The sequence below is a fragment of the Monodelphis domestica genome, chromosome 2 (assembly GCF_027887165.1).
Source record: "Monodelphis domestica isolate mMonDom1 chromosome 2, mMonDom1.pri, whole genome shotgun sequence".
Taxonomy (NCBI): domain Eukaryota; kingdom Metazoa; phylum Chordata; class Mammalia; order Didelphimorphia; family Didelphidae; genus Monodelphis; species Monodelphis domestica.
Genome location: NC_077228.1, coordinates 337,016,200 through 337,036,956, shown reverse-complemented (window position 1 = coordinate 337,036,956; position 20,757 = coordinate 337,016,200). Strand labels below are relative to the sequence as shown.

General features: G+C 38.1%; 1 protein-coding gene across 2 annotated transcripts in view; it reads left to right on the top strand.

Moving 5' to 3' along the window:
• Window positions 1–7,491: 7,491 nt before the first annotated feature.
• IBTK (inhibitor of Bruton tyrosine kinase) overlaps window positions 7,492–20,757 on the top strand; it is a 107,414-nt gene continuing 94,148 nt past the window's right edge. The window contains exons 1-2 of one of the 2 annotated variants that reach the window (XM_007484255.3): window positions 7,492–7,639; window positions 8,134–8,324. The gene's annotated coding sequence lies outside the window, so the exon portion shown is untranslated. Of the gene's footprint in view, window positions 7,668–8,133; window positions 8,325–20,757 lie in introns of both variants that reach the window. The other variant, XM_001375435.5, reaches the window with a different exon arrangement.

Genomic DNA, 20,757 nt, shown 5'->3' with positions numbered 1-20,757 from the left:
GGAGGTTTATTAAAATGATCATTAGAAATCAAGGAATAAAGTGAATACAAAATAAAAACCACGTGCCCATAGCTGATAAGCCATTTAAAAATTCCTCGCCTTACCACTATCACTGCTGGCTGCAAGCCAAAGAGGGTGTGAGTGGCAGGAGTTACCACCAGTTAAATACCAATAATGTGATCTCTCCAAAATGGAGAGGAAGGAGAGATTATAGGGAATTTTGGGAGATACTAAGCACTTCTGGGAATGAAGTAAAAAATTCTAAATTTCCATTGATATACTACCTGAACATATGTTCAGGTCTTCCTTCTCATTCTTAAATACATATACATACTTTTCTCTTCTCTATAATCTCAATCTTTGCATAAAATTATAGATTAATATCTCAGAGGACACTCATGACTAAATGTTTCAAAAGTTTGTATTCTCTACTTGTTTACTCTTCAATTGTTTCCCTTGCCACTTTACCAGAATTATTCTCTCAAAGGTCAACAGTTTCTTTTAAATGGTGGAATCCGATTTTTCTTCTCTTTAATCATTCCTCTTGATTTAACATAGTTAACCTTGACATAGTTTTTTTTTTTGCTTGGTTTCCATGATACAACATTCTCTTGTTGTGCCTCTTCTATCATTTTCCTTTTTTCTTGCTGGGTCTCCTTTTCCCTCCCATTCATTTCCAAAATGTTGGCATTAAATAGGGTTATGTGTTCTCTTTTATATTCTTCATATCTATTTTAATAGGTTGGCTATCACTTCTATTCTTAGTCTTCAGAATATTTTCCATCACACTATAGGATCTTAATAAATGTTTGTTGAGTTGAATTGAGACTATTCTTGAAAGTATATTTTTCTCAATGTGACAGTATCTATAAAGAAACTATATAAAACACTTTTTATGAAAATAAAGTCAGATCTACATAACTGGAGAAATGTTAAGTGTTCACAGATGGACAGAACAAATATTATTAAAATGAGATTTCTACCTAATCTATTCAATGCCATCACTATCAAATTACCAAAAAATTATCTTACTGAACTAGAAAAAATAATGAAGTTCATTTTGAAGAACAAAATTTTTGATCAAGAAAATCAAATGAATTAATGAAAAAATTTAAGGAAGGAGGTTTAGTAGTAATAGATTTTAAACTGTATTATAAAATAGTAATTATCTAAATAAATTGGTACTAGCTAAAGAAATAGAAAGGTACATCAGTGGAATAGAACAGACATACAACAAACAATAGCTAAAGATTATAGTAACTTTGTATTTGACAAAGTATGAATCCAGTCTATTGGGATAAGAAATCACTATTTGGTAAAAATTCCTGGGACAACAGGAAAGTAGTTTGGCAGAAACTAGGTATAGACTAATATCTTACACATTCACTAAGAAGATCAAAATGGATAAAAGATCTAGACATAAAAGGTGCTATCATAAGCAAATTAGAAAAATAGGAATAAACAAGGTATGGAGAGCATTGTAAGATATGAAATGAATAATTCTGAATATATTAAATTGAAAAAGTCTTGTACAAATGAAACAAATGTTGTCAAGATAAGAAGGAAAGCAGAAAATTGGTAAAAAATTTCATGGTTTCTCAGAGGTCTCATACCTAAAATTTATAGGGAACTTTCTCAAACTTGTGGGTATAAGAGCCACCCTCCTATTGATAAATGGCAAAAGAAAAAAAAATCGGAAGGCATTTTTTGGATGAAGAAATCAAAGTCATTGATAGGTATATGAAAAAAAATGTTCTAAATCACTACTGATTTGGGAAATACAAACCAAAACAATTCTGAGATATCATCTTACACCCATCAGATTGGCTAAAATGACCAAAGGGCAAAATGACAAATGTTGGAAGGGATGTGGAAAAGTGATGGAACACTAATATACTGTTGAACTGATCCAACCATTTTAGAGAGAACTTTAGAATAACACCCAGAGATATAAAAGTGTGTATAGTCTTAGACCCAGCAATATCATTCCTGGGTCAATTTCTTAAGGAGATTGGGGGAAAGGAAAAGAACCTATAAATTCCAAAATATTGATAGTAGCTTTCTTTGTGGTGGCAAAGAACTGGAGATTGATGGGCTGTCTATCAATTGTGGAGTGGTTACTGTGGTAACTGTGATGAAATACTACTGCATAGTAAGAAATGATGAGATTAATTTTTTTTTAAACTTGAAAAGAACATCAAATAATGACAAGCGAAATGAGTAGAACTAAGACATTATATACAGCCACAGAATTAATATTTGAAGAATAACTTAGTATTGATTCTAAGACACAAAGTAAGTGTTTAAAAAAAAAAAGGCAAGTGGGAATGACCTGGGATGCAGTAGATGACTTTGGCATCTTCGATATCTGATTAAGCTCTAGGAGGTCCACAACATTTGCTTCTGTCACCTCCATAACCACTAGAACAAACTCTTTTCATACACTTTCTGTTCAGGGAGGTGTTCATATATTTGGGGTAGACATCCCTCTAAGTCACTGATGGTTTTGAGGCCTGTCAGTTACCTTCCACCTGATTTTAGTCTGTCTGGCATTGAGATTGCTTTATGGAGGTGTGGTCCTGCACATGCTATAGCTTTTTGGAGTCACAAGGAAGAGTTGGGTGACAGCAAGACCTCAAAGGTAGATAAGCAGCCCTGAAAAGGTCTTTGCAAGTCCTGAAACCAGAGATGCTAGTCTTCTCTGCACAACCCATGCAACCCAAATAGAAGAGTCAAGGTCTGTTGTTGTTATAGTCATGTTTGATTCACTGTGATCTCATTTGGGATTTTCTTGACAAAGTTACTAGAGTGGTTTGCCATTTCCTTCTCCAGAGCATTTTATAGATAAGGAAACTAAGGCTAATAGGGTTAAGTGACTTGCCCATGGTCGCACAGCTAGGAATCATCTGAGGCTAGGTTTGAATTTGGGAAATTGAGTATTACTAACTCCAGACCTGGCACTCTATCTATTCTTACATCATGACAATTGTGGAGAAACAAAATACTAGGTCTGTTAAAAGGAGACATAGTTTCTGGTTTTTTCTTCTTCCTTCAATACTCCAAGTGGAATCATGTAACAGATTTCCAGTTAAGGGGTGGCCTGGTCCTTCTATTCCCTGGAATGAAGGTAACTGTTTTTACAGAGCAACTAGAATAGTTGGACTCCCCTGGGCAAACTAAACTTAGGGCTCTTGGCCTTTATATTATCCCTTTTTGCCTTCTTTTCTGGGTAGGTGACTTTGTGGTGGCATATGGACACACCTAAGTCTAGAGACAATGTGATGACTTTGAGTAGCTTGAAGGTCTAGTTCACTGGTAGAAAGGGGAGTTTCTTCATCAGAGATGATTATTAGCAGTAGGATGACTGGACAAGGACAAGGCAAAATGTGTTCCCCATATTGCTTTTATGTTCTAATGAGGCTTAAGTGTCAGCCTCTTATGAGAAGGCAGGGATAGACTAAATAACTGAATTTTTTAAAAAGTAGTTTTGCCAATGTGTAATCTTTTGTCACTTTCAGCATTTTGTGTGTGTGTATAGAAAATAAATATCTCTCATACTTGTTTCATATTATACATTGAGAATCTTTTTAATTCCCTGCTTTTTGAGATATTGTCTTGAATTAAAACTAAAGTTGTAAATAATTTATCCAGGAGTATTTGGGCTGGTATTTCCTGATTGTAACAATGAAGACACTCTCTTTAACAAAATCAGGAATATCTACAATCATACTTAAGGATTAAATATTCAGGAGGATGGCCTTTAACAGACATGTGCAGAAACAACTGACAGACCTCTGGGCTGTCCTAAGTCAAGCTAAGTTACCATTGGTACAAATGAGTTGTAGGAAAGTGATGTAAAATTGTCCATATATTTCGTGTCACTTCCTCTCTTTGGCCTCTTTCCCCGGAGATGTGACTCTGGCTGGCAGTGTGCTAAGCGTTCCGACATCTTGGCATGGTGGCAGCTATTTGTCTGGGTTTTGGCAGTGAGTTTGCCCTTGAGCTAATTCAGATTCAGGCATCTTAGCTGAGCTCTCTTGGAGTTCAGGCTGATTCCTTCCTCCTTTACTCTCCAAACTTTATCTTCCGAGAAGCCTCTAATCTTCCTCCTGGCACAGGCCAGGCGGGAGAAATCCTACACCTTTTCCCTCTGCCTTCTTCTTAATTTCTTTCCTCTATATTAATTAAAATCACCATAAATTTCTAGCTGTCTTAGGTATTTTATTTAGGATATCCCATGTTGACCAATAATTAATATAGTTTAGGTCACAATGCTAAAATTATCCTTTACAGTAGTTAGAGAACTTAAGAATATAAAGTGAGGCTCGCCTAGAACTGAACCCATTTCGATTGGATGTCTTTGTCCAGAATTGAGAGTCTATTCCTTTGCGTATGGAGTATGAATACAGTTTCTCAATTGTTTAGGCCCATCAATAATTGCTTACTGTTACAATTATATACCCTGTATTTACATATCTGTAAATGTGTTATTTTTTACCTTATTATTGCCCCTCCCCCAAAAGGATTTGAGAAAGAGATTGTCTCACTTTTATAACTATATACTCACTATCTCTATTATTTGATGTAATGACAGTTTCTACATATTTTTTAATTATACTATTTCCTCTACCTGGAGTCCCCTATTCCTTTCTATTTCCTATGGAAGTCCAATCAGTCAAGATCCATTTCAAGTCTCATCTCCTTCTAACTATAATTTGATAGTTCTATTTGTTATACACAATTCCCTCCTTTTGAACATTTAATTGCTTTAACCATGCATTTTGAGCTTGTGATTATCCTGAATTAGGTACTGTGCTATTATTGTGAATTATATACTGTGTTGTTCTCAAGTATTTAAGATAAACAAAATTTATCTCATCTAGAATAATTCTAAAAAGTAAATTTCTCTTGTGTAGAGCCACTTATTACTTCTGTATCATCCTTTAAACCTAGTCTAGGTCTAGACATTCAGTAAATATTTATTGAACTGGAATGTAATACATATAATTTTGCTAGTATTACAGAAATTTTTTAAAAGTAGTTCTTGCATTTATCATAGCATTGTAGATTTAAGGTTACAATGGATAATAGGGGTTATAAAAAGGATGTACACTTCCTGAGGGCAGCAACTTTAAAAATATTTCTAATACCTAACATGGTACCCATACATAGCAGGCACTTGAATATTTGATTATAGTCAATAAGCTCAGTCCAGCCTCACTTTCTAATTGTACAACCTTAGGCAAGTCACTTCACAATTGTCTGCTTACATTTCAGAATTGTGAAATGGAGATAATATGAACACTTACCTTAGAGTTGTTGTGAGGATCAAATTAGATATTTACAAAGTGCTTAGCACAGTGCCTGGCACAGAAAATAACTATTCTCTCCAATTAGCACTTATTATGTACTTAATGTTTCAGGCATTGTGTTTCATGCTAGGGATACAAAGAAAGGCAAAGATAGTCTCTACTCTCAAGAAGCTCACATTCTAATGGAGAAGATATATGAAATAACTAGGTCCATTAAAATAAATAGATTAGACTGAAGTCAGTCTCAGAGAAGATAGTACCAGCAGCTGGTGGTTTCTAAAATGTCTCCAGCAAAGATTGGATTTGAGATGAGTCTTGAAGGAAGCCAGGGAAAGTAAGAGGAGGGAGTAAATTTCAGGCATGTGAGTTAACCAGAGCAAAAGCAAAACATTACATACAGAATTTAATGTTCTGTACAGGAAAGCAGCAAATAGGCCAATGTAGCAGGATTGTAGAGTATGTAGAGGGGAGTAAAGGCTAAGAAGACTAGGAATGTGGGAGTACATTTTTAAATACCAAAGAACTTTATATTTAATCTTGTAGGTAACAGGAAGTCCCTGGAGTTTATAAACTAGAGAATGACAAAGTCACACCTATACTTAAAAATCAGTTTGGTAGCTAAGGATAGATTAGAATGGGGGGAGAGTTACCATGGAGAGGCAGAGGGGAGACAATTAGAAGGTTAGTACACTAGTCCAGGCTAGAGGTGATGAGGGCATGAACTAGGACAGTGATTATGTGGAGAGAAGGGGTCATATATGAGAAATATTGTTAAGGTAGAAATGGAAAATCTTGACAGAGATATGTGGTGAGTGTGAATGAAGAGTTGAGGATGACTCCAAAGTTGTGAAATAGAGTGACTGGGAGGACGGTGCTTCCCTGGACAATAATGAGGAAATTTGAAAAAAAGGTATTGAGGGAAAATAAAATGATTCTGTTTGAGATGTCCAAAAGACAGTTGGTACTTTAGGACCAGAACTCAGAAGAAAAACTAGTTCTGGGTATAATGATCTTGGAATCATTTCCATAGAGATAATAATTGAAGTCACAGGAACTGATGAGATCAGGAGGAGAGAGAATATGGAATAGAAAGCAAAAAGAAAAGTCTAAGAGAGTGTAGGAGAATAGTGAAGCAAGTTCATATAGTAGGAGTTAAAACTAAGGGAGAGAATAATGTTACAAAAAAAATCTAGAGGACGTATTACCTCAAAAGGAGATGATCAATAGCATAGCAGAGATTAAAAAAGAATGAGGAAAGAAGAGGCCATTGGATTTGGCATGCAAGAGATTATTGGTAATTTTGGGGAAAGCAGTTTCAGTTGAATGATGAGGTGATGAGGTTGGAAGTCTGATTGCAGAGGGCTTAAAAGAGTGGAAAAACTATTCCAAACCTCTCAGTTTACAGATGAAGCATCTGAAACCTGGAAAGGTCAAGTGATTTCCCCAAGGATGGTAATTAATCAGTCATATATTCAGGTGTCTGTGCCAGCCAACTCCTAAAGTTTTCCTTTCATATCAAATTACTATTCTTATGTCTTTCATTTAATTTTATATCTTTCCCTAACTTAACACTAGTCCTTAACTTGTTTATACATTTCTCATATATACAAAAATATGTATATCCCTTTCTCTTAGTTGACCCATCACCACCCTGGTTCAGGCACTGAAATGAACAAGACAATTAGAAAAAAGGGGCAACCAAAAAAAAATAAAGGTAAGAAATGGGTGGAGGCCAGTCCCATTAGCCCTAGAAGTGGAAATAGTCCCAGGCATTTTCCTTCGTATCTCAAAACCTCAATATTAGATGGCAGTTAGATGAAATGGAAATAAAACCCAGAATGGCAGGTAACATGACAAAAACCCATCTCTGGACACTGGAGTTGGAGGAACTGAATTCAAATCCCACCTCTGACTCTTTCTGCGTGACCTTCAGAAATTATCAAATCAACAGGCAGAAGACATTCTATATTATTATGGACAAGTCATTTAACTTCACACGGTCTCAGTTTCCTCATTTGTGAGTTTCCTCATATGAGTGAGTTTGGCCCATATGGCTTCTGAAGTGCCTTCCAGTTCTTGGTCTCTACTCTTTTTTGACGGGGCACGGCAGCTAGGCAGCCCTAACGTGGCAATAGACTGGGCAGGGACGTGTCCAAAACCCGCCTCCTCGGAGGCGGTCACCACTGCTGACAGGTCAAACCAGGGAATGACACATAGCTTAACTGGGTGGTGTTCCAGGGCTCCAGGACAGGCACGGTGACACTGCAGGAAGAGGATGTCCGTGGCCCTAGGGTGACCCGTGCGCGTCGAGCCAAAGGGCTCAGGAGGTGCGACCGCCTCGGGAGAAAGGAAGAAGTAAAGTCCCCGCCACGTGGGCGCCCGCTCCTCCCCCTCCCGGGGCCAGATTCGGTTCCCCAGGTCCACTCTTTGGGGGGCGGGGCGATTGACCTCAGGGGCTGTGAAGGAGCTAGACTACCTGGGCCGGGACGTGGAGCCCTGAGTGAGCCAGTCCCTCTTGGGCCACTTCAGCCTCAATTTCTTTGCATTAAGTTCCTCTAAGTCCTTTCCACCCGCGAAGCAGGAGCTGCACTGGGGTCAGGGTCAGGGTCAATCAGAGGCAGCTGGGAGTCCTGTGGGGGAAGGGCGCGAGGAGGACCTGGAGGAGGCGCGGGGTAAAGGAAACGGCCGCGGCCCGGGGAAACTTGGCCACCGTTCAGCCAATCCTCAAGAGGCGTCCGCGAGCCACAGCCAATCGGCGCCCGCCTTGTTTCAGGGTGGGGCCCCTCCCCCTTTACGCTGTCTCTCCTTTCCTTCGGTCCAGCGCCTCTTCGGCTCTGATTGCTGTTTGAGGGTCATCGCAGTTGGCCGCAGCCGGAGTCTCCGGACAGGGCACTGGGAACTGGCTCCGCTGGCGCTCTTCAGGTTCCCTTGTTGTTGTCACTGAGGATGTGTGCCCGGTCCACTGAGTGCAGACCCTGTGGAGACCGCCGGCGCTGTTTCATCTAGCGACTGGTGAGGGGCGACCTGGGGGGCTGCTTGGGGAACGAGCCCGCCTGGGGAAGGGAGGTCCACCCCGCCCCGCCAGGCCGAGCTGTGGGTGAGGGGTGTTTGGGCCTGCATGAGGGTGTTGATCTGAGGACCTGGAGGGGTGAGGCCAGAGCTAGGCCCTCCGTGGATATATGATCGGTTGGCTTACGTGGTGGCACCACCTGCCTTCAAGGATGCTGCACCCAGAGTTCCTGACTTTGGCCTGGGCAACCCTTCCTTCCCCCCTTCCCCGCCCTTTCCTTTTATAAGGCTCCTGTGTCCCCACAGATCCAGAAAATGATTGTCACGTGCTGTGACTCTACACACAGGTTACGGTTAGGGGTCCTGTAGACTAGGTCTCTAACTTTGAAACTGGAGAATTGAGTTGTGATTTTTTTTTTTAAGTGACCTAGCTTGGGAAAAACAAACTCGGTCAGCTTGTGCTTGAATCGAGCAGAGGAAATGCGAACTTTACTCAAAGCTTATTTTCAAACTAATCTTGTTTTAAAGTTCCTTGCTCCTTCAGCAGGGGGACAACCTTTTTTTCTTCCTCCTACGCTAGATGATTTAGGTATCAGTCTTTTTTTTATCCCAGAATTAATGCTTTTAAAAATATAAGTGGCTTGAAAAAAGCAGGGTGTGCACCAGACCACAGATCATGACTGCCATGGGGTACTTACCCACCTCCAACCCTCCCTCCAGCCCTCCAACTGCTTCCTTAATGTGGTTCTGCCTTACTGTGGAAAGGAGTGCAAATTCGAATATCAAAATATTTCCTATTCTTTTCGTTTGAGGTTGAAGCTCCAAATGTCTTATATTTTAATTATTTTAGACGACTTGGCAACTAGATCTACTTTGGACTTTGCACTTCATTGCATAGAAGAATAAAGAAGCTTATCACATTTGTCAAGCAATTTGAAAGAAGTGTTGTTTAAAATTACTGAGCTCATGGGGTAGCCAGGTGGATAGAGAACCAGGCCTGGAGTTAGGAGGACCTGAGTTTTAATATAGCCTTTATTGCACTGTGACCCCAGGCAAGTCACTGAATTCTGATTGCCCAGCCCTTGCTGCCTTTCTTCTACCTTAGAATTGACACTAATACAAAAGATAAGGATTTTAGAGGAATTACTGATTATGTGTATATACCCCTTTACATAGGGTTGTTTAAATTATCATTTTAAAGGGGGTAAGAAGCTTTTAGGTACAAAATAAATAGTATTAGAAAATATGACAGTGTTCCATTTTGAAAATAATTTGAATAAATGTCAAATTTTATTGCTGCTTATATGGAAGAAATTAGCTGTCATAGCCAGTGAAGTTTCCCCCAAAAGTAACATGGGAAAAATTATCCAAATTATGGCATAGATTTTCAGAGTAGTGATTATCTCATTAGATCTTGGTGTAACCTGTTTCTTTTGAGCTAATAGGTGGTATAGTGATTAGATAGTGCATAGAACCTGGAGTCAGGAAGGCCCATTTTCCTGAGTTCAAATCTGACCTCTGACACTTTCTGGTTTTGTGACCTTAATCCTGTTTGTCTCAGTTTCCTCATTTGTAAAAGAACTGGAGAAGGGAATAGTAAACCACTCCAGTATCTGCCAAGAAAACCCCAAATGGGGTTATTAGGAGTTGGACATGTCTGAATAACAACATTGTACTGGTAAAGGATTGGAATAAATTTGCTACCTACAGTGCAGTGAAACTTTTGATAAAACACAAGAGAAAAAAATCTCAGTGGCTTTTGTTATTTTGATTCTGACTAGTTACTAAAATCATTCAAGTATTTCATTCATGATGTGATTTCACTTAAGAATAGAATGTTAGAACTGAAAAGCTCCTTAGAGATTAAGTTAACTCATTTTGTAGATGAGGGTCTTAGATTTAGAACTTGGATGGACTCTATAAAGATCATTAATTTAATCCCTTTCATTTTACACATGAGTAAATGGAGACCCTAAGAAGTGAAATGACTTGTTTTGAGGTCACTGAGGGTAGTAATAAGTCAGAGTAGAAGTCCTCTGATTCTAAATCCAAACCACTTTCCCCAACTCCATGTTGCCTCTGTTACAAACCTATATAACATTTTTTGTAATCATTTTATCAGTTACCTAGTACCTGCTATGCATAATATGTAGTCTTAGAGACTGTTGGGGGTGGGAAGAGAACTCATGAGAGTTTCTGATACAAAGATCTTAGTTTAAAGTCTAAGTGGAAGGGGGGGAAAAGCACATAAACAGGTACCAATGCAATTAGAACATTGGGAAGGAATAAAAAGCTGACTTTAGAGATTTTGAGTTTTAAATAATGGGACTAAAGTGGAAATGTCCAGACAATTTAAGAAATGGGATTGTAGTTTGAAATAGAGGACAGGCTAAAGAAGAATATTTATTTTCCTTGTAAGTAGATGAGAGATATCCACAGAGGAGAGTGTAGAGACTACAGAAGAAGACTAGTGCCTGAGCTTTGAGAAGAGCTCCAGATTTGGGATATGGGAGGAAGAAGAACCAGCCAAATAGAGAAGAGGATGGATCAGAAGTAGGAGAACCAGAATATGTGGGATTGACAATATTTGACACTCCATTACATCGATTAAACTCCATTAATTAGAGTAGGTTGACCAACTGTGGCAATTGCTGCAGAGGAATTGTAGAGAGGGAAAACGAAGGAAAAGTTCTTAATTTAGGAAATAGGAAGTTATAGCAATGCTGCCACATTCAAATAGAGGATCCCCCCCCCCCCCCGGGTTTATTAGAAAATCACAAATTAGCATTATCTATATAGTATTGCATTTTTATCCATTTGGTTAAATATTTCCCAGTTACATGGGACCAGACTAAGATCTGGCTCCAGCAGTACTTAGGAGCTTTGCTGGCCAGGGAGTTTGACACATTGATAAATATTCTAGAGAGTAGTTTCATTAAGGTGAGTATATAGGTAGAATCCAAATTGAAGAGTGTCAGAAAAAAAGATCATTCAGATAAAAGCAGACTAATTTAAACACGGAGTCATAACAAGAAGACAAATAATAGGATAATAGTTATACAAGGCAAACTTTTTTTTCCTTTAAAGATACAAGAGACAACTTAAAGGCAAAGTAGAAAAACCTATTAAGATCTGAAAATAGATTGCTCATGATCTAGAACTTTAGGTACTAGATCTCTTTCAGTATTGCTGTTTTTTGAATCTGTGTCCAGTCATTGACCAAGATCTATCCATTGTACCTCTAGAATGTCTCACATCTCTCACATTTATTTTCAATCAACAAGCATTTTAAAATTTGCTTCCTATGTGCCAATTAACATGTTAGACACTGTAAAAAAACAAACAAACATAAACCAACAACAAAAAACCCCTTATTCTTGAGGAATTTAGATCTTGATGGGGGAGTTAAATCGACATAAGTATTTAGACATTAAATATAAAGAGAATAAATACAAAGAAAAATAGTTAAATAGCAGGTTATTTGGGTAGGAGAGTGTTGGCCTTTGAAGGAAAGGCATGTAGTAGATGGTGATGTCTGAATTGTCCCTTGAAGGAAGAGAAGTATTTGATGAGTTAGATATGAGGAGGAAATGAAAACCCTAAATCCAAGCATAGGAAATGACCAGTAAAAAGACATGGAATTGAATGATGGAATATGCAAAGAATAGCAAGTAGGTCAGTATTAATAGATAATGTAGTGTGTTGAAAGATCAGAAGGGTGGAAGGAGATCAGGTTGTGAAGGGATCAAAAGAAAGAAATTTATCTGAGAGTTAATAGGGAGCCACTAGAATTTGAGAAAGGAGAGTAATATAGTCAATCTGTGCTTAAGGAGAATTACTTTGGCAGCTATGAGGAGAATGGATTGGAATGGGCTGACTTGAAGTAAGGAGTTTATCTGGGAGTTTATCTTCAGCTTTGGCGCAGTAGGTAGCTCATCAGTCTCACAAGCTGAAGGTCCCAAGTTCGATCCTCGGAAGGAGGGTGTGATATACTGGGAAAGGCTTCTGGAGACAAAAGAGCTACTTGACTTCAGATGGGGTTTACCTCCCCACCTGAAGTGGATGTCTATTGTCTGGTGAAGTGGGACCTTCCCTGGGTGGGGGGGGGGGGAAGGACCTCTCCTGTGACAAGGTCAAAAATCTGGGGTTTCTACCTTCAAACTATATAAACTGGGGATTTCCAGATTTCCATGTTAACACACTAATCCACTCCAGAAGTGATGAAAGCTTTAATGTGGTAACTGTGTGAAAAGAATTATGATTAAATATGAGAGATGTTGTAAAGACAGAAATGTCAAGATTGGGAAACTTATTGGATATATGGAGTTAAGGAGAATGAGGAGACAATGAAAATAAACATTAAGGTTACCAACCAAATATTAAGACTACCAACAACAAAGATACTGAAATGCTGATTCTTTCAACAAAAATAGGGAAATTTGAAAGGGGTAAGGGGTTAGTAGAGAAAGATAATGAGTTCTGTTTGGACCTGTTGAATTTTAGATGTTTATGGCACATCCAGTTTAAGATATCCAAAAGGCTGTTTGAGATGTGGGACTGAAGCTCAAAGATTAGGACTGTATCTATAAATCTTTGAGTCACCTTCATAGAGATGATAATTAAACCCATGGGAATTGAACAGACATTGAGATACAGTGTAGAATAAGGATTTCTTGATCTAGGATCTGTGAATTCACTAAAAATATTTTCAAGCATAATTGGTTTTGTAATCTTATGTAGTTTAATTTTATGCATTTAAAAAAATTCTGAGAATGGACTCAGACCTTCACCAGACTACCAAGAGAGGTCCGTGACACAAAAAAGGTTAGGAACCACTCATGTAGAGAAAGAAAACGAAGTCCCAGGACAGAGCCTTGGGGGAACACCCACAGTTGAAAATTATCTGGTTGATGTACTGGAAAAGGAGATTGGGAAACAAATCAGGTGGGATGAGAACCTAGAAAGGGTAATGTTATAAAAAGCCAGAGAGGGTAAAGTATCTAGGAGGGAGGGGTAGCCAGCAGTATTAGAGAAGAAAAGAAAAAAATCAGATTTAGAAATTAAGAGAGCATGGTCATTCACAGTTGTACTACTTCAGGCCTCTATCACCTTTACCTAGACTTATTTCAGTAACTTCCTAGTTGATCTTCCTGTCTCAAGTCCTTGATTCCCTCTTCCTTCTTCTATATAACTTCCAAATTGATATTCCTAGAGCACAGCGTTCATGATACTCTTCTGCTTAAGAAATTCAGTGGTTTCCAGTTGCTTTTATATTTGTTATAATTAAAATGAACATATCTATCAGTTATTATTTTCCATACAGTTTATTAATAGAAAAAGTAGATAAGCATAGATTTAAATCTCTTCCTTACTCTAAGTTCTCAGACTGCGTGTCTCTATTCTACTAGCATCTTTATCTTTCCCCTCACCTCTCTCTCCAGCCCCATGTCCATGCAGGAAGCCCAAGTATGCTCCATCCACTTTCTTATAATATATCTTATATTGACATACAGGACATTCACAGATGTTCATGGACACAACTCTAGTATGTAAAGAATGTTGACAGATAGGTCAGCAACACAGGAGGGGGAGGGGATGAACTTCCCTCAACATAAACCCCACTGTGATCCTTTGGGAGACCAGTCTGCCTAGTGGATCATTTAAATATAACTATCTTATACCTCTAATTATCTTCCAGCTAAAGGCACATACAATATTGCACTTTCTGAAGTTATAATAATTAGAGATAAGAGGGAAATATGAGAGGAAAAATACAAAACCTGATTGATAGATGCATTGACAAAATGCCAATTAGGGGGCAGTCTCCTTTGGCATAAGAATTTACATTCAGAATAAATATGTTCAACTCTCTTCAGTTCAGTTCATTTTATCCCAAAGTTCATTCTGGATCTTCTGATGCAGTGTGTGGCTTCTTCAGACATCTTTAGAGCACCTTCTCCAAAAGCGTCCGCTTTCTTGATTTGGGATGTTGGCAAGTTTCTTTTCCTGAAATTTCTCCAAAAAAATTTCAAATCTTGGATTTTAGAATAATTACACTCCCCTCCCCCAAGGAGGATGTTGACCAACACCAGAATCACCCTGGGATACATGGCTGAGTTATGAGGCATATGAAACAATTTTCAAAAGAAAAACATCCAACCCCCCCAAAAAATTCTAAATTAAAGAGCAAAAATTAAATTCTGTATAAAAATAAGTACAGAAATGATAAAAAATAAAAAATAAAATTCTGAGTAAAAAAACAGCAACCCTGCAACAGGTTCTTGAATCACAGGGAAGCTTCAATTAAAGTGACTTATGTCCCACAAGCCTTTAGGATAATAATATAGTATTTTACCCAGTTGCAGCCAGAACTACAGAAAATTGCCAAACTATAAGAGAGAAGGGACTAGATTTCAGCAGCAAATGGGAAAAATCATTCCCTGGTCTGATTTTACCTTCACTGTCAGGAACCAGGATGATAGCCAAACTGAGGTACTTGACAGACTGTTGCACAAGGAGTGTGGTACAAAGAGTCCTGCATCTTAACATATGTCAAGAGCTGCAACCTTGAGTCTCACATTAGGTACAAGTCCTTTCACATTGTCATAGAAGTTCAACAATCTTCCTTGGATTGGTTTGGTCCTTTTTGACCTTTGCTACTTGGCACTGGATAGTGGCTCTTTTGTTCTCTTCTCCTGGAATCAGACACAATCATTAAACAAAATCCCATAACATTTATCAATACATGGCAGGGTTCCATAGTCTAAAGCTTTTGGGTATGCATAGTTATTAGGGCCAATAGAAACTGTAAACTTATACTGTAAACTTTATCTTCAAGTGAAAAACATTAATACTGATTTCATGTACTTCAAGTACTACCAAGGATAGGAAAAAAAATCATATATCTTATTGCAAATATAAAGAAAAATAATTTTAAAAATCATAATTTTGTAGTTCATATACTATGTGACAATGTGTTAGCCAAGCAGGGGCATAACACAGAGGTTGTTCACTCAAAAATGAGATTTATATCCCTTTTAACTTGGCCAGGATCTACAGTATGAGTGTATATAATTTTTTCACCAGGTAAAACCCTAATACAGATTCCAAGAAGTATCAAAATCCCCCAAATTATGAGAGCCCATTTAATAATTAATAGCAAACAAACCCTCTATCTTTAGGATTCACATGACTTTTTATGTAGTTATGTGCTGTATGACATTTAAAAACCTTTGTAGCTCATGGATATTTATCACATGTTCTACTGATTTAGTCAATCTTTCAACCTTGGATGAGATATTTTTAACAAAGTTTATTATTACCATCATTCCAAAACTTGGTGGGAGAAACCAGAAAAACAAAATAAAACAAAACAAAACACAAACCTCTGTACTGCTGATGAATACCTTTTGGGTCTAAAATGTCACCAAGAATCTATATTATTCTGGTGGAAGGATAGAATAAGTTGAAGAGTTACAAAATAAATACATTTTGAGGCTACTAGGCTTCACAGGAAAAATCACTCCCATCTCCTGGATGAGATTACAACACATCACAGGGTAAACTAAGCCATTTGGGCACCTCCCACACTCTTGATATGAGACTGTAACAGTGTAACAGAACTGTCTCCCATATGTCCCACCCATTTTCATGTTGAGCCAAGGATTAAAAAGTGAAAATCACTTCAGATGTGTTATCCATTACATGTTTAATAAATGCAGAGATGGGAGAATGGAACAATGACATTGCACTCCACTTCAACTACAAATGGACCCTTACAGCTTGTTACAAACAACTCAGAGGCAGGCAAATGATCAGTCAGAGGTAGGTATGCCCCCAGATATCAGAGAATCCCTTTTGAAGACCCATTAAAATCAATTTAAATTATTAGATAATCATATTCTCCAAAACATGTATATAGGTTGCAAAAAAAGAAAAGGCTGTTTATGGGCTTTTAGAATGATATTTTCTTCAGTATAATCATAGGGGAGGTACAAATAAAGACAATATAACAGAATATTTCAATTTTGATAACTTATGAAGTGGTTAACAGTAAATTACATGCATCTTGTATTTAGACTCGTGTTACAGAGACTTTCATTCTGGGGCAAGGGAACAACAGATAATAAGATAGTGGGGTCTGTAAAGGCTTAAAATTCACTTGCCTTTGAGGTTCCTTCCCCTCCCAAGTACCATCACTCATCACAGTTTCTTTGTCCACATCTCTGTGGTCTCCCATACTGAGGGGGGTTCCCATGCTGAGTACAGGTGTTTGGGTGTATTTTGATTTCTTCATTTGAATTAGTATTCTTCCTATCAATATTCCTAAAGTTTCTATTCCTATATTCCTGATTTCTCTTCTTACAATTCATAATTACATGACCAACCTTTCCACAAAAATAATATGTTAGTAGTTCTTTTGTGGATTCTTGTAAGGGAGCTATGACCTCTCCTTGCTTTGCCTTTCCAGCTGTTTTGGTTAATTCTTTTATTTCCTTCTTTAATGAATCCACTAATTTAGCATTCTCTTTATCCTTTTCTCCCTGCTTAGCAGGTAATCCCTTTATTTCCTTCCTTAATGTTTCCATTAAATCAGCATTCTCTTTCTTTTCCTTATATCCCTCAAAAGCATAAACTGCCACTCTTTTCAATTCTTCAAGGTTCATATTAGGCCAGTTTGGACAGCTAGTCATAAAATAATTCCTAACTACCTTACAACTGTTTTTACAAATTGTGTTCTGATTTGTCTAATATCCCTTTCCCCTGTCAAGATCCAATTCTATGTACCTCCCTCCCAGCTCAATAAGCCTATTTATAAACTGAGAGAGGTTTTAATTGTCCTGTTTAAGATTCTTGAATTTAGTCCATGTACCAGACCTATCAGAACAAGCTCTCATAGCTTTTAGCAATGCATTTTTTAACCTGGCATAGTTGTAAGTAATCTTGCTCTGAATTTGGATCCCATTTGGGATCTTCAGTTGGCCAATGAGTTGTTCCCTCTCCCTGGGCCTGATTAATAAGAGAAAGAATCTTATTTCTTCTCTTTCCATTAGCAAGGCCTGGAGCAAATCTTTCACGTCAATCCATGTGAAGTTATAGGTGCGGAAAATGCTTTCAACCTTATTTATCACCACCACAGGCTCAGATTTATAAGGAGATGTTTTTTCTTTGAACCTCAATGTCCTGTGGAGAGAAAGGTATATGATGTCTAATATTTACTAAATCTCCCCATCTGTCATAAGTAGGAACATCGCTTAGAGGGGAAAGGAATTTTATTTGAATCATCTGTGGTAACTGCTGCTTGACCTGTTTTCTGGATTTCAATGGAGTGGGTCATAGTGAGGCTAGTAAGGGAAGTGGGTTGAGTGGATGAATGGAGGGGGAAGGGCTGGTTGGGGTGGGGTGGCAGGGTGAAAAGATCAGGTGTGGGGAGGAGAGGAATGGGGGTGGAGCTGAGGGCAGGGTAGATACGAGAGAGGGTGGGACTGGAGGCAGAATGGAGATGAGTAGGATAGGTGAGCTCTAGGGGATGAGTCATAGTATGGTTGGTGGGATCGGTCAGGGGAAGGTGGAGGGTAGGAAAAAGGGTAAGGTGGGTAGGGATGGTACAGGTGAGGTTAGGGGACACTGGGTAGTGAGGAGAAAACTTGAGGGTATGAGTAGTGGGATGGTAAGTGAGAGTAGAGAGGTAGATTGGGAGGAAAGGGGATGGCAGGAGTGGGTGATGAGCAAGGTCTGACAGAGAGAGGAGTTGAGGGGTTCAAGTCCTGGTTTAGGTCAGTATGAGTAGAAACCTCACAGGCCAAGTGGGATGATAGAGCATGTTTCTTGCTAGATTTCACTGAAGGAGTTAAGCTAGAATGCTTTGGTTCCAGAGAAAGAATGGTTTCCTCACTGGAGGGGATGGTTAATTTATCAACATGATATGCCCACAAGAGCCAGTATTTATAATCTTTAAAATCTTTGTTTTTAATGGCTAAGTTTAAACCCTTTAAGATCTTGAAGTAAAAAAGATCCATATTTTGGCCATGTATAAGATATGTCCATGCAGGCTTTGAAAAAAATTTTAGCTTCCTTCTTTGTCATCCAATTCTCCATAGGAAGATGAGGATCACCCTAAGAATTAAAAATTTTATGCTGTGGTGAATCTGGAGGAATATTTCCTGACTTCCTTGATTTGTTGCAGTATTTCCCATAGTGTCTACTCTTTCTTAATCTACCTATTTAAGCTAGCCTGAATATTGCTAAATGATCAGTTTATACAATGAAATGTTCCTAAAACATGAAGAAATGGAGACACAAATTTCTTCAATGTTATTGTAGAAGGCAATGAAAATAGGTTTTAAAAAAATAAGCTAATATAAGGAACTAAATAATTGTTGCATAGCAATAGTACTAATAATTAATATATATTTATTGTAATTATTGTAATTAATATTTATTGTAATTATTATTAATAATAGTTAACCATAAACAATGAGTATCAATTATCAATAATTATTGTTCATAAGCAATAATAGTTGGTGATGACTAATAATGGTTTTGGAAAATTATTGTTATTGATAGTATTATTAATACTATTGTGTTCTAAAATTATTCTTTAATATTGCATTTAATTAATTTTATTTACTTTTGGCTTTGTTCAATTTTAGAAATTTGGTTTTACTTTTTAATTCAATAGTATTAACATTTAACTATTAATAAGTCTTTTATTTAAATGTATTCAATTTAATTTTATTAGATCACTAGGAAGAGTAGTAGGAGGAAAGGAATTTTCTTTTGAATTTCCCACAGTTTTATTTCTCTCCACAGAGTAGCATTACAACTGTGTGTAAGACACTTGAGGGTTTAGTTCTCATCTAAAAGGCAGGGAGATAAAGGAAGTGAAAAAAAAAAGAGGTGTGGTTTTTGATAAGCTTAGCAGTCTAAAGCAATGTTTGAGGGGAGGAAGGGAGAAGAGAAAAGAATCCCAAAAAGAAATTCCTCTCTGCTCAGTCCTAAGGAATGTTTGAAGGGGGAAGGGAGGAAAGAAAATTCAAGAGAACTTCCTTGTAAATGTGGAGTCCTTTCCCAACCCCCAGAGGTGAAGCCATGCATTTTCAAAAGTTGCAGGCACTGGGGAGGGAGTTCCTATCTGCCAGTGACTCACTTAATCTGTGCCAGATTTTTAACCCAGGATCTTTCATCAACAGGTCTGGCTTTCAATCCACTGAGTCACCTCACTGCCCCTAATTGAAAGCAGAATTTAAAATGCAGCACAGGCATTCCCAACACTTCAGTCAGTGCTCCAGCCCCTCACTGTCAAGTTTCAAAGTGGTGGGGTGGAGGGGCTGAGTCTTAGGGCCTCCCTACTCTAATACACTCTGTGCTGTCCTGGCAGCCCCTGCGGGCCGCACTCACAGTCCTCCATGAACTGGGCTCAGGGCAGCTAGAAGCCTGCATTTTTGTGCCAGGAAAAGTTAGGCAGACACTGGGCTGAGCTGCTTCCCATCTGAGCAAAAGGCTTGGACTACTGCCCCACCCATATCTAAGCTAAAGGAATTGGGGGGGAATCATGTGGGAGGGAAGGTCTCACCGATCAGATCCAATCGGAGGTGGCCGGAGCAAAAAGGAAAACTGCCGTTTCTTTGTCTCAGTCAAGGCATGTCTCATATATGAAGTCAGATGAGCAGTGGCACTAAAATTCCCCTACCCTTACTTAAGCACTTACTCAAAAGTCACTCAGACGAATTTAAGAATCTGAAATAAACCTTTCCAGTGGTTGCCATCTGTTATAATTAAAATTAATATATCTACCAGTTATTGTTTTTCATAAAGTTTATTAATAGAAAAGGTAGATAAGCATAGATTGAAATCTCTTCCCTACTCTTTAAGTTCTTAGACCACGTGTCTCTATTCTACCAGCATCTTTATCTCTCCCCTCACCTCTCTCCAGCTCCATGCCCATGCAGGAAACCCAGGTATGCTCCATCCACTTTCTTATATTGAAGTACAGGACATTCACTGATGTTCATGGTCACAACTCTGGTATGTGAAGAATGTTGACAGATAGGTCAGCAACCCAGGACGGGGAGGTACTGAACTTCCCTAGAAACAGACTGAAACAAAATCCTTTAAAACACTTTCATTAAAAACACTTCAGAATATCAATTCAACCTGCCTTTCTGGACCAGCATTTCTTAACCTGTGGTCACCTAAGGATTCCATGGATATATTAAAATTTTTATTTTCATCATTGTTTTGTTTCTATTGTAATATATAAAGTATTTTATTTTATGCATTAAAAAAAATAATTCTGAGAAATGGTTCATAGGCTTTACCAAAGTGTCAAAGGGGAACCATGACACAAAAAATATAAAGTACTCCTGGTGAGACTTGTTTACATTACTCCCCATGCATCCTATGTTTCTACCAAACAGACCTGTATTTCTATCTC